The sequence below is a fragment of the Cyanistes caeruleus genome, chromosome 11, assembly GCF_971803275.1.
Source record: "Cyanistes caeruleus chromosome 11, bCyaCae1.hap1.1, whole genome shotgun sequence".
In the NCBI taxonomy this organism is placed as follows: Eukaryota; Metazoa; Chordata; class Aves; order Passeriformes; family Paridae; genus Cyanistes; species Cyanistes caeruleus.
The window spans coordinates 4,309,267-4,319,009 of record NC_141711.1 but is presented as its reverse complement, the minus strand read 5'-3'; the positions used below and the strand labels follow the sequence as shown (position 1 = coordinate 4,319,009).

Here is a 9,743-nt window from a genome sequence, read left to right as displayed (position 1 = left end):
CACCCGACCATACAGCTCAGTCCACACAATTTCCATGTGTTTCCATCCATTCCTGCTTCCCCTCCCAGTCTCCAAACCATTCTCTGCCTGCCTGATACATGTTGACATGAGAATTAAATCGCTAAGAAGTACGATTGCTTTTGCTTTAACAGAAAGCCAGGTTACTGTTCCTAGCATGGAAACTTAAATGAAATCATGCTGTGAGCAAATTCCTATTGATTTCTTCGGGATTGATCAGAAACATTCATCAAATTTTGTTTTCTTTCTGTCCTACATCTTCTTTAGACACATAGTTAAACATAGTAAGGAACGTTTACATTTTAAAAATGTGTTCTAAGGTCTTTATATAAACATACATGTAATAAAAGTGACTGGTGATTTATATTTCCTATATACATTCAGATACTTTATTTTCAAAGCCAAGGTTTTAAAAAATAGGTGCCTAAATTCAGACACCTATGTCTATGTTTACAGTCTTTGGTTGCCTGATTTTCAAACATGTTAATATTCAGAAGCACTTTTTTTTTTTTCATTGAGTTGTCTCTTTTGGACAAAAATTTACATCAGGCTGGTTTTCATCTGTTAGAATCAGAAAGGGAAAATTAAAGATTATAAATTTTCAAAGGATGTAAAGGCACAAAGGAAAAAAAACTAAAAATCCACCTTTTTTTGCATATTTAATTGCAGAAAATGATCTGCACTGATACAAAACACAAGTACAACCCAGCAGATTCATCCTTGCTCACTGAATTTGACCTAAGCCCCTTTTTCGCAGCATTTGTCTTTTCTTCTTTAGGTTCACACCAAGGCCCCCAGTTTGAAAAATGCGTGTGTGCTCCTGCACCTAATGTATGTGCATATTCAGTGTGACTGCATATGGAAATGGAGCATCCATGCCAAGAGTTTTCCAGCCAAGAGGATTTTTGCATGTGTGAGTCTCAGAGGGTTGTGTGCTTTTGGGGTAATTGTGCGTGTAAATCCAGCGGGCAGTCACACACCCAGCTATAACCTGTACAGCTGCATTAATACCTTTTTTAAAACATCTAGCACAAGCTGGTGAGAAAAATGATACCTTTTTGGACACCTGGTCCTTGAAATAATTATAATGGAAAACCCCTAAAAGCTGATTATGGATCGTGAAATGATGTGGTTCAGCTTTCAAAACCTTCCCCTGTGTTCCCCTCATAAACACAGGTCACTCTTACATTTAGGCACTATTAGATGTGAGGGTTTAATTACAAGCAAATAATTTTTTGGAGTGGTAAAAATAAATTGATGTTGTTTTAAAACCTAAAGAGAAAAACTTAAAATTAAAAAAAAAGAAAATTGGAAGAAATAAATAAACACGTAACAAGAAAAAGTTAGTGGAGCAGCTGTGTAAATAATGCAAACAATGTTAAAGAATAAAAGGAAATGGCCAAAGCCACTTGGGATGAGGAAGGAGCCTAAAATCCCTTATTGCTCTAACAAGGCCTAGCTCATTGGGTTTTTTTCTTCCAACTCCAGGTCTGCCTTAGAAAGGCACCGGAAGAAGGGAAGGAAAATGAGGTTATCCCATAAAATAATGTACTACTATTTGGTAAGGGCACAGGAATAGAGAATGAAGCAATGGTTTCATATTGGGAGTAGAAGCTGCATGAAGTAATCAGCTGAACATTTACTTCATTCATCAGTGCAAAGCAAATGCTGGATTGTGCAGAAGTCAATGAAGAATTTCCACGGTTTTGCTGCGGGCTTTGCTGAATGACACCATTTGTCCACAGAAGTGCTCTGAACCTCAAACTCACAGCCACAATGGTGCACCTGGAGCTCTGCACTTGGAATCCAGAGAGGTGAGAAAGGCATCTCCAATGTCCTGGGGGCAGGGGACCTGTGGCTTTGCACCTAGATGGTGAGCTCTGCACTCTTCATCTGAATTTTGTAACACTCTCAAGATCTTGAAGTTAATCTAGGATTAGCAAAAAAATCCTAAATCCAGTAATGCACGTGTTCTTGTTGCTTAGAAGTTAGAAACTATGGTTTATTCTAAGTAGAAATCTGTTGCTTGAATATGTAAGGATGTAAATTAAGTTTGTGAGAGTTTTCAAAGGGACAAGGTGCTAGGAGTAAATTACTAGTTAATCCTAATGTTTGTTGTTTGTCCAGTGTAATTATGATATTGTAAATGAGTGCAAGGCTTCAAAAAGGAGCCAGGGAAGCTCCCTCTGCCCAGGAGCTGCAGGTTTCTCTGCAGATACCCAGTGCCATGAAGCGTGTGGAGCTTGCCTGGTGCCTGCTCCATCTCCTGAGTGAGGGCCATGGGGAGAGGGAAGCCAACACAAACTGTGCTCCAGCAGGACTGGGCTCTCAGCGTGTCTCTAAGTCCAGCTGGCAGCAGCTGAAGCTCCTTGTGGGGCTCTGGCACTCGCCAGCTGTGCTGGGCACTGCCACAGGGCAGGGATTCAGGGATGGTCATGCTCTCTTTAGCTCTTAGCTCACACTCTTGACCCAGTGCCTGGGCCACCTTGGTGAGCTTGCAGAGCATTTGCTGGTCCTTTCCAATCATGCTCCCCTGTGCTTGGTACACTGCCATGAGGGCTAACACTTTCTGGTTTTGCTGGATTGGCTGACTGCATGCCCACAAATTTCACCAGGGTTTTCTCTAGTTAATAGATGCCCTATTGCCATTACTATCATGTGCAGTTGCTGTAGGGTGTCAGGTAACAGTTATGTGGCATTTGGGGTTCCTTTCAGTTTCCATTGCCAAGTCTCGGTTCCTTGCTTCTTGACAGAGTTGATTTTTAACCTTAAATTTTAGAAAATACTTTTTTATTAGCTATGTGGCTTTATCACACAGGAAAATAAGTGCAAATCTAATTCTATTTCTGACTGAAATCTATCCACCTATCTATCCATCCATGATCTTCTTTTTCATTTTTTCTGTCTACCTGTTTATCTATCTTTCCAAATATGTGCATAAAGTAATGCCTGTTCACTAGGGCAATGGTGGTCTTATAATTTAATTACAACCTGAAGTATCTGGTGTTCTAACTTGCTGTCCCATCCTGCATCAAGGAGAGCTATAAGACTTAGAGAAAGATAAAACACCTTCATGTAGTTTTTACCTGCTAATAGCAGTTCTGTCATTGCAAGATCTGGCAAGACAGTCAAACACCATGTTTTCCCAAGGGTATGCAGAGAAGGCAGAGCTGAGAGAGAGATTAACAAGTTTTCTGTGGAAGGAGGGTACATCTGCAAGGGTGAGGAGAGCCTTCACTGATGTGCCACTTGTAAATGCACGTGAACTCTGTAATAGGTGCAGTGCTTTTGCTCAACAGCTGCAATCTTTTCATTGTAGCTCTTTTGTTGAATTCAGATAAAAGCACTTCATCATCAACAAATCTAATATCTGTTCTTGTCCCACTTGAAAGGGTCAAATGAAATTTCCCACCAGAGAACAAAAAACCCCTGAAGCTCCCCAGTGGGTTTGGGTGGCAGTGTGCCAAGAGAGGGAAGGGGAGGAGGTGGTGCCTGCAGTGGCTCAGCAGAGCAGTGATGTCAGTGAGGGTGAAAAGTTCTCCCCAGGCTGGCAGTCCCAGGCAGGAGAGGCAGGGCTGGCATGGCAGCCAGGCAGGAGCTGTGAAATCACTTCTTCCTGAGATGCCAGGGCCCATTGTCCACAGAGTCCTGTTCAGGAGAGCAGGTGAAGCTCTTTGGGGTTGCTGTCTCATGGTGGAGGTGGTCCACAGGCAGGGATGCTCAGGATGGAGTGGGAGCTCATGGAGGGAAGGAGGAGCCTCTTGCTGACCTCCTGGTCATGGGCAGTATTTCCAATGTACCTGCAGAGAGGAAAGGAAGCAGGAGAGGGGGAGAAGACCAAAATTCTCCTAAATCTCCCCAGTGAAACACTGCTCAGAATGCTGGTTGGATACTCTATGACATGTTGAGAGAAGGATTAAAAAAAAAAAGGCTTACTTTTACAATAACAGCACCAAACCATTATAAAAATACACCTACATCTTCAGCAAAACTGCAGCATATGTTTTTGAGTCAAAGACATTTGCACTAAATGCAGAGTCTAGAGATGTCTGGCAGCTGAAGCGGGGAGCAGGTGTATATTTAGCCCTTTCAAATGTGCACTTCAGTGCATGTAAATATTTGCTAGGTCAGAGCTTCAGTGTGCTAACGAGCCACATGTGCCAGTGTCCATTTCCCAGGAGCCTGGGCTTTGCACATTCTCTCAAACCTCTGCACCATCAGTGCAACGTGTTTTTACTTGCCTTGTGCTAACCCTATATCCTTGTATCACTGTAGAGGCAGCTCCACCTCCACTGCAGTAAACAGCTTTTCCTGACAGTGGCAGGTTGTAGGGACAGGGATATACTCCTAGTGCAGTCCTAGTCCTGGTGTCTTCCAAGACCCAAAGCTTCAAACAAACACCTATAAAGAAGTCAAAGACAAGATGTGGTCAAAAAAATTAGAAACTAGAAATTTTCATCTTTCAAGATAAAATTATTTGGCACCTATAAGTTCTTTGGATTACTTGCAGAGGCTATGGAATAATAAGACCCAGAGAACTGTTGCACTGTAAACTTGGGGAAAGCCCATGGCCTGTTAAGAGCAGGGGATGGCACAAAGTAGTGAAAGGACAGACATGGAGTAATCCATCACCAACACCCTCTTCCCATATCAGCAAATGGACTCAGTTATGAGAATAAAAGGGACCTTGGCTGCAAATGACTTAGGGCAGCATAAATATGTATTATGAATTTTAGGCTCAGACATAATTAAATGCCATTTGTCAGATCTATGCTTGTTTTTCATCTCATTTGAGTTTTACAGAATGAATTAACTAACAAATGTGCCTCTGATTCTACCATAACAAATCATTTCTCAGAAAAGTTGCCTCCAAGCAGCAGTGAGAGAGTGACTGGGGGGAGTGACCTTCTGCTGTGAAGTTGTCACGTTCCAGCAGAGCCCTGAGTGGCAATGACAGCCTCAGTAATGGGGAGCCCATAGTGGCCTGGCAGTCTTGTTGATAACTTGTTAATTTATTTAGTGCAGTGGTGCAGAGGCGAAGATCTGGAGTAAAGGGTGGGGTGGGCTGAGCCTCAGGGCTGAAATATGTAAATATTCTGGTTTAGAGAAAAAAAAAATTCTTGTTCATTGTCACTAAATGAGGTTGGTGACAGAAGCCACTGGCAAGCAAATAGGCTCATGTTCGTACCAAGGCAGCTTTCATTAAACACCTGATACAGCAAATGTATGGTCAGTGTGTGCACAGTTTGGGTAATAGAGATCTAAGTGCTCCTCTTCTGGCTGTGTGAAAGCATGATTACAGCTCACCAAGGGACTTTCATCCTGAGCTGAGTCATAAGATGAGAAACAAAGGGTCTGTGTGCCTTTGACAGGCAAAAGGGAGACAGTGTTTAAGACCATGTGTGAAGAAATCCTTTCCTTGCAATTTAACTGTATCTTGCAGAGCTATCTCACTTTGTTCCATCATATTAAACCAAAGGTCCTTCTTATACCTAGGAAATTACTATAGCAAATGGATGGATTTGCTAGCCATGTCTTAAATTCTGTTCTGGAGTGTTAGTAAGTGCTCAGGAATGGGTGATACACATCCTTTAAAGGATCTAATGTCTTCTCCAACTGACAAGCTCCTGCAAGTCTCAGATCCACTGGTAATGTCATAAAAGTGATACCACAAAATCAAAACATTTATGTTATTTGGAGAGTCACACATGTTGTCCCTAGCAGGTGGCCTCCTGCAGCTGTACTCTTCATGCTGTGTAGTTCATACATTTATGAAAGTAGTTTGTCATATCAGGTTAATGAAAATATGCAACAAATGCTCTAAATTGAGTGGGGGCAAACAGGTGAGTCAAACAAATAAAGCTGATAAGAATTGTCCTGTGTGCACCTCTGCAGAATTTTCCTTAAAATACCTTAAAGAAGATGGGGCAGAGAGTATTTAACAAATAATGTGGTGTCATTTGGAAAACAAATGCAGATGGTGGTGTTAGCATATCCAGTGACTTAACCATAATGCCATGTGTCTGCAGGAAAACAATAACCCCCACACAGCCCAAGCCTGCAAGCCTGAATTCATACACACTGAGTTTTGTTATAAATATGAGGAAAGAAACATCACCTGGTGGCCAGGTACCAACAGGAATACTGGTAGCAAGTACTGGATCTCACTCATGAGTGCAGGCATTCTCATGGCAGGCTGAGGAAAAGCACATTTCCCTCTTCTCCAAGGAGGGAGGAGGTGCACTGGGCTGTCTGCAGGCACCTGTCATCAGCTGTGGCCCCAGAGGTGTCCAGGGGTCTTGGGCAGCCTGTTCCCATCTTCTTCTTGCTCTTCCCAGGCCCTGAATGTGTTGCTGAAGCTGAACTGTGTCCTCCAGCTTCTGGAGGGTCTGGAGTGCCCACGGGACACCTCAGCTTTTGGCCTCAGTGCATGAATGTGCACGAGGAATTTCCCCTGAACATTTATTATCCCTGGTACCACAGTCAACAGTTGGCTGGGTAACTGAGCAAATTTACTTGAACTCTTTATTTCCCAGGTCTTATTTTTCTAAGGAAGGCAATAAATCAATGACAGGAAAAGTACTCACCAGGCAGAAATTGGGTAGCTCCATGACTTAATCAGCACTGATTAATGCCGGTCGGGAATCTATCTCTGCATTTCTTTGGAATACATTTTGGAAAGTCTAGTAGTTCCTAGAAGAGTTTTGCATGAAAAATTAAATTACTTGCATATTCCTGTCTCTCCTTAACAACTAGGTTCCTTGAGGCTCACACCATCTTTTCCTGTAGGTCTGTCTGTCTGGGCGCTCCACGGAGCAGCGCTCCCTCCAGAGCTGAAGGCAGATGGTCGCTGGAGAGCCCAGTGCCAGGTCTGGGTGACAGGAGCGGAAAGGCAAGGACAGCCACAGCCGGATGAGACACTTCTCTTCCTCTCTGGCTGTAACACGCTGAAAACGCCAAAGATACGTCAGCCAGAGCTGGGGCTGGGGGCCGGAGCTGCGTCAGAAACAGCCCTTCTCCTGGGGGGTGGAAGAGGAGCCGTGACTCCCGAGCAAGGTCAAGGCCGGCCAGCAAACAACCCAGGCAAGAAACCCCCAGATGGATAAACAATCCAGACATCTGGTGAGATCCCGGCATCGCTGCAATCAGGGAGGTTTTGGCACCGACTTTGACACTGCCAGGATTTCCCTTGTAATTAGCAGCGTGCAGCCCGTCTGGGGAGGATGTTCTCTCCGGAAAGCTGCTGGGACCAGGCTGCAAATCGAGCTTGATCTCTGTGAAGCAGAGAATAACACCCAGTTAGTCCCTGGCTCCTCAAATATCAGAAAATTACTAACTGGAACTCAATGAAGGGACAGGGATGCTACTGATAACTAACTACTAATAACTAGCTGGCTTGGTTGCTGCCAAGAATTTATGAGAAGCTCAGAGTGGGGCCACAAGGAGAGGACTGGAACAGACTTGGAGCAGCCATGAGAAGGGATTCAGTATGGCAAAGGGAACATAAACCTCAGAGCGTGCGGGAGTGGCTGCATCCCCTTCACAGCATCAGAAAGTTAGGTGGGTACACATAAAAAAGGCAAATTAAACCATAAATTTATTATGATAAAAGGTTCAGTCTGCTAAGACTGTCAACATAATAGATTTTTCAGTTTCTACACTGATCCAGGCACACAGACACATAAAATACCTCCACAATAGGGTTTTTCTTTAAAAAAAAAGTAAATCTGTGTTGTTAAAGACCTTAGCTACCTGTATTTGAAGATCGTTGTCTGAAAAGATGAAAAACATACATTTTCATTTCATTTCAGATTAGCATGGTAAACAGCTAGATCTGTTCTTTCAAGTGGAGCATTCAGCTCCATTTGTTAGCTTTGTTGCTGATATTTCACCTCTCTTATTTACTTAACATAGTTTGACAAGAAATTCTCAGTGAGATAATATATCTACATGAAAGACAGGCTTGGGGAACAAGTCCAGGGGTTTCAGTGGGACAGAATCAATTATTTATGTCTTTGCCATTTTGGTCTGCCTTCATTCCACAGAAAGCACTCTGAAGAGCTACCCAACCAGCTGCACATTTTTGGTAGATAGATTCTATTCTTAGGGGGAAAAAAAAAAAGAAAAAAAAAAAAAGGGACATCACTATAAATCAAGATTGCACCCACTTGCGAAAAATATCAAATCCCAAGTGATGGAAGCTAACACCCTGCAAAACAACACCCTCTCCCCAGCCAGGCAGGATGGCCCCTGCTGCAGGGAGCAACCAGTACAAACAGAATTAGCAAGTGTTCCTGTTGCTTTTCGCCACACAAAATTAGACAAGCTGTATAGAAGTCAGCTTCATTTCTCCCAAACAGCACAGTAGAAATGATCCTTACACAGCAACCAGCTGGTGCAAGGAGTTTCTGAGTCTGAAGTAAGGCAGGTGATGGAGGACACCTCCATTCTTCAATAAATATTAGAAAGGAAAATTGCTTACCCGTTCTGGACAGCTCAAAAACATAAACCAGAGCAATCTCACATGCAGCCCATCCCAGCTCAGATCAGCAGGCAGACCCTGAAGAGACCCAAGGCACTGGAGTTCCTCTTTCAGCCTTGTGTGATGGGACCATGCCAAACATCAATCCAAAGGCAGGCAGCCGTGCCGTTGCCAAAGGCTGCCAGGCTGCAGGGACAGCAGAGTGGCTCCAGTTCCTGCAGCAGCATCACAGTAAGTGATGAGGGGAAGTTTGTACAACCCATGAGCACTTTGTCAGTCAGAGGTCAATGAGAAAGGATAAAGAAAAAAAAAAAAAGAAAAAAAAAAAAAAAAAAAAGCATAAATAAAAAAATAAGTGGGGTAGAGAATTGAAAGGGAATGGGCAGTGTATTTAAAAAATACAGAGAGAAAGCAAAGCATGCTAAAAACTTACCCAAAGTAAAAGCCAGGCCTTCATGATGTTCCTGCAGAAGCCTAGGTGAAATCTCCCCCTTACTTTGATGATGGAGGGTCAGGTCCTTAGGAAAAAGGATTAGTTTGGACATAATGAAAAGAAGGAATGTAGTACAAATGAAGGAAAATAAGTGAGTGGTGCCGTACAAAAATAACGATTCTGTAGCTACTAGGCAATATTGTCATCTCTGCACACATCCAAGGACTTAAGTGACCCACTACTCTTGCTGAGGATCGGCTCCATTAATAATAAGAAAGAGCAATTTAAGCTATGGCTTTTTTCATTGTGTTTTATACAGGTTTGGGGAATATGTTATCAAAGGCTCCAATTCTGGCCAAAGTCCACAGGAATCATCACCTGTGGTCAGGCCCTGGATAGAAAGATCAGAGCTATCTTTGCGTAGCCCTACCACCAAAAACAGATCAATCAGAAGTAACTCAAAAGGAAATAGTCTACAGGGAACAGATGAAGATGCATTTAGAGGAAATAATCCCCATTCAGGATGCCATTATTAAAAGAGAGAGATAACTATCAGAGCTAAGATATGTCAGGGCAACCTCGTTGACATGGGACTGGAGAACTTCTACTGTAAAAGCAGAGAAACTAGGTCAGTGCTTTTTGAAGAGAGGAAAGCTCAGGGTGGACATCATTATTTTATACATGATTCTAAGGGGAATAGCTAGGAGAGATGTCAGAAAACTAGTGTCAAATACAAGAACAAATGGACAGGCTCTAAGAAAGGGAAATGAAGAGAAACTAAAGGAGGCTCGAGCTCAAGGGATATAAACA

At 43.0% G+C, this 9,743-nt stretch overlaps 2 long non-coding RNA genes across 2 annotated transcripts; one reads left to right on the top strand and one right to left on the bottom strand.

Annotated features, from left to right (window-relative positions):
- Positions 1–775: 775 nt before the first annotated feature.
- On the top strand, positions 776–8,919 carry LOC111934967 (uncharacterized). The gene is made up of 4 exons (XR_015274924.1): positions 776–931; positions 1,507–1,579; positions 1,674–1,832; positions 6,808–8,919. It is a non-coding gene; the product is annotated as an uncharacterized LOC111934967 (long non-coding RNA).
- Positions 2,907–6,918, bottom strand: LOC147650950 (uncharacterized). Its single transcript, XR_015274925.1, has 4 exons — positions 6,793–6,918; positions 6,606–6,711; positions 4,260–4,419; positions 2,907–3,818 (listed from the first exon to the last, which is right to left on the bottom strand). It is a non-coding gene; the product is annotated as an uncharacterized LOC147650950 (long non-coding RNA).
- Positions 8,920–9,743: the final 824 nt, after the last annotated feature.